This window comes from Triticum dicoccoides, chromosome 3A (genome assembly GCF_002162155.2).
Source record: "Triticum dicoccoides isolate Atlit2015 ecotype Zavitan chromosome 3A, WEW_v2.0, whole genome shotgun sequence".
Taxonomy (NCBI): Eukaryota; Viridiplantae; Streptophyta; class Magnoliopsida; order Poales; family Poaceae; genus Triticum; species Triticum dicoccoides.
In genome coordinates this window covers 537,373,366-537,378,189 of record NC_041384.1, presented here as the reverse complement: position 1 = coordinate 537,378,189, position 4,824 = coordinate 537,373,366, and positions in this window count along the sequence as shown.

Genomic DNA, 4,824 nt, shown 5'->3' with positions numbered 1-4,824 from the left:
AAAACTGGATTAATGGACGTACTTGGCCCCCCTTAATAAACAACTCAAACATATAGTAAAATCTGCAGAAAGGGTAAAGGCCCATAATAAAGCCCAATTTGGTCATGGCGTCTGGCCCTGGTTCTGTAAACAAAAAAAAATACTAGTTAGCATTATTTACCCTGAAAATAATGATTAACCCTTGACGAGATTTGTGGCGAAGCGCTGGCGGCTATGGCTGCCTCCTACCCTCCCTGGCCATGATCAGATTTGAGTCCGATTAAATCAACCGGTGCTGGCTCCGCGATGAGCAATCTAGCGGATACTACCGTCAGTTTCCGGCTAATCCTGTCAATTGCTTATTTAAAGCCAATGATTTCTTGCAGCAGTGGAGGTTATTGACTAAAGAAGGGGACCTCCAGGCCTTCGACGCCATGCTATCCAAGATGAAATATACGGCGTCTGGGCTTCTTCGGCTTTCTTTGAGGACGGCTTCCTGAATGCTCTTTTGGTGTCTGGTTTAGGCTGGCCTGCGTGCCATGTAAGGCCGCTGGCCTGGTAATGATACTTTATCTTCTGCGCGTGATACTTTGTTGGGTGCTGTTGTTGGTCATATACTCTGCCTGGTGGCTTTATCTATAAAGTCGGGCTCTCGCCTTCTCTCTAAAAAAAAAAGTTCCCAGCGGTCCAAGTCAACTAGTCAAGGACTCAAGGTTAGCATCAACAGTCTGCTATTCTTTCTCAACCCTCATCTATGTGCGCCTGAATTCTATATCGAGTTTTACTTATTCTAATGGTGATTTACGACGGTAGTTCCTTTGAAATTTCTTTTGATACCCCGCAAAAAAGATCTTTTGATAGTTTGATCTGCTAAGTAGTTATGAAAAGCATTCGTAAAACTCAAAAAGGGGTTATGAAAAGAAAAGCACCGTCAAACATCACAATGATTAATTTATTTTTTAAGCATGTTGTATTGGGTTCCCAACCTAATCCCTCACAAAAAAAGGTTCCCAACCTAAGGCTAGTCATAGTGGGAGTAACTTATCTAGTAACATAACACACTTCGAGAAAATTCTGCTTATGTGGCAAATAATTAATGAGAGGTGGTAACATAATATGTTACTGTAACATAGCGCTTTCCAAAGCAAGATGAGTCTACAAGCTAATAAATAAAGCCATCTATGATACTACTAGTATGTTACTTTGCATTATGAAGGTAGTAACTTAGACTAGTGTCATATGCATGACACTAGTCTAAGTTACTCCCCACTATGACCAGCCTAAGACTAGCACAATGGGAGTAACTTAACTAGTAACATCACACATTTCAATACAAGATTGTTTATGTGACAGCTAACTAATGAGGAGAGAGGGATTTGTGGTAACTTAGGTAGTTACTGTAACATCACACATTTCAAGGCATAATGAGTCTATAGCCTAATAAATGAACTCTTTCATGATACCACTCATATGTTATTACCCACTATGAAGGTAGTAATATAGACTAGTAACATCGGCAAGTTACTATTCTATGTTACTCCCCATTATGAGCAGTCTAATGATATAGTTAACGGGGCTAATGTGCAAGTTACCAATCCCGGTCCAAATGGAGACGACTTGTTCAGAATTGCAAGATAATCTAAATTGAAAAGGGAAACATTTATTAATAATTTGATTTTATTGGCAGTTGCGGGAGAAATTTAGACTAACACAAATGTATCTATATTTTTATTGCGTTGAAAGGACACATTAATATGATATTACATTGTATGTTTTTTCGCACATAATTTTTTTGGTTTATCAACTTTGCTTGGCCCCCCTATACCCAAATCCTGTCTCCGCCCCTGAAGGTGACTTCGTAAATCTTAAGATTATATGTCAGCTCAGTCTCTCGAAGGTGCTCATAGGGGTAGGGTGTGCGTGTGTGCGTTTGTAGGGGTGAGTGTATGCGCATGTGTACGAGCGCTTGCGTCTGTACTGTGTTCAAAAAACGTCACCGAGCTGCTAGGGAACCAGATGAACCTCAGAACATGCGCAATAAATTTACTCGTAAGGAGATCTGGAATTTGAGAGTTAAGTGAAATCATTCCTGGGCCAAGATTAAAGTACGAGATTAAAGAGGGAGCGCTGCCCGCGAAAATAATTCTGCACTAACCCTCGGGAGAATTTTCCTTGCGGAAAAAGGCCCAACGACATCTCCAACACCCACCGTTAAACCATCCACATACGTCCAGGCCGCATGGTCCAAACATGTTGTGCCATCCAACGCGCTTCTCTATTGGTCCGCCGAGTGGTTCGGACCACTTTTTCCCGACAGAGTAGAACCAAATGTGTGTGTGTGGGGGGGTGCGAAGTCCGGACAACAGACACGTAGGACTCCAACACCCTCGGCCCACCGAAAAGGAAGCAGGGCCCGCGCTTTTGTAGATGCACGTCCTATTTCCGCGGCAAAAATCTCCACCCTCTTCTTCCATCTCGCCGCTCTCCACCCAATTCCCGCCCTTTTCTGCCACTCTCTTCTCCCCTCCTGTAGCCGCCACCGCATGGAACCGAAGGATAGCCTGCTAGAGACGGAGAACGTGGTGGAGGTGCTGGAGCATCACGCTTGCCCGAAAGATCAACTCGGTGACATGGCAAAAATGTAGTGTCAAAGTGAAAGCCGCAAAGGAGGAGACGCTCAAGAAGCGGGCCGCTAGCGGAGAGTGTTGGTGGCAAACGTGCCGGCGGGCATGCTAGTCGCGGACGAGGTGGAGGTCGTGGCGGTCGCGGTGCGCCGACGGTGTCGTCCACCGTACACACGCCGCCATGGCCAGAGCATTACAAGGCTCCATACTTCTACACCGCGAAGCAGCTGGGTACGCAGTCCCCGACATCCGCCACTGTGTCATTCATCGTCGACGTCGGTGTGCAGACGGTGGGCGGGGAGCATATGTGTGCTTGCACGCTGTTCATGTCTATGCCTAAAGCGGGGGATCCGACATATGACGGGGACCGGTAGATGTTGGATACCATTCATGAGGGAGGTAAACGAGGAGGTGCCTATGAGGATGGGCAAGTGGAGAACTCAGATCCCGCCCAGTTCGGCAACTACACCCAGACCAAAATGCAGTATGCCAACACCCAAATGGGCAGGCAGTAGGCCAACACCTAGACGGGCACACAACAGCCGGATTGGGCCGTCGGACAGCAGCAGCAGGAGGAGAAGGCTGACGGCGACGAGGAAGATGATCTGGATGATCTTGCTGGCGATCCGAAGAAAAAGGGTAGAGGAGAAAGATTCAACGTGCGGGAGGACGAGATATTGTGCGATGCATGGTTGGCCACTAGCCTCGATCAGATCCATGACACGAAGCAAAAGGGTGCAACCTTTTGGAACAACAAGCATTCCACACCCTACTCTGACACGGTCATCCACAACCATGAACCAAAGTCCCTCAACCATCGACGGTGCACCATCCAAGAGGTCGTCTCGAAGTATTGCGGTCACTTGAAGCATCTCATCGCACGATGGCCTAGAGGTGCACAAATCCACGAGCAAGTAAGTTCATTTGGCCAGAAATGTATAGTATTGCTGATCACTAGCCGGATATGCATAGTATTGTTGATCACTAGCCGGGCACAGTATCGTTTATCACTAGCCGGATATGCATAGTGTTGTTGATCACTAGCCGAATATGCATAGTATTGTTGATCAACCGCTGGATATGCATAGTTTTGAAGCCAAATGTGCATAGTTTTTGTTGGTCACTAACCAGATATGTATGCATAGATCTTGACAATGTTTTATTTTGTAGTCATCCCGTGCATGCAATGTTCAAGAAGTTGGAGAAGGAAAACTTTGCCGTCATGCATTGTTGGTTGAAGTTGAATGGGGCAACCCAAGTGGAACCTATTCATAACTAAGACCACTGCCCAAGCCACCGAGGAAGAAACCGGGGACCCAACCGATCCAACAAAAGAACCGTGCAAGAAGATTAGAAGAGGGTTCCGGGTAATGAAGTGGGAGGAGGAGAGGGCAAAGCAAGAAGGTGCGGCTGCCAAGTTGACGGAGAAATTCAAGGACATCTTGTCGAAGAAGGAGGAGGCATATGTCAAGAGGTCCGACATCAAGAAGGAAAAAAGGCGAAGAGGTTCAAACTGTTGATGGAGGAGACCAAGAATAAGCTGTCGCTCAAAGAGAAGAGGGCCTTGATCAAAGAGAAGAAGGCCATGCTCGAGGAGAAGAAGTGGTTGCTCGAAGAGAAGAAGGTGCAGATTGCAGCCAATGCGGAGGATGCTAAGATGTTGACCTTGAGTTTAGATGCTTTGGATGATGATGCAAGAATAATCGTGCAAGCCGTCTGCTACAAGATATTCTAGCGGAAAAAGATGACTTGGAGGAGGCTGACAAGAAGGAGACGGAGGCAGTAGAGGAGGAGGAAGCGGAGGCTTCCTACACGACGGTGACGACACCTCGAGCGTGGAAGCTCAAACTGTCGGTTTGGCAGGGCAAAAAAACTAATTTTCTTCACGGACTGCCGGACTGATATTATTTTGTGATCAGGCATGTAAAAACCGCATCATACTTGCCTCTTTTTGGGTGTGATCGGGATTGTGATCCGGCGCTGCTTGATCTGGCGCGTGTATGGATAGGACTTTATTTGAATTTCAAATTGCTCTTTCCTGGTGGACATATGCAGGATAGCGTTCGATGGCTGCCTCCAGCATCAGTGTCCGTGGACTAGTCCCCCTCTGTCCACGAACGAATGCCGGATCAAATTTGCGGGTCAGCGTTGGATATGCCCTGACCCCCCCTCGAAGTATACATATCCACTTCATATCCCACGTCTCTTCATCTCCCTTTTC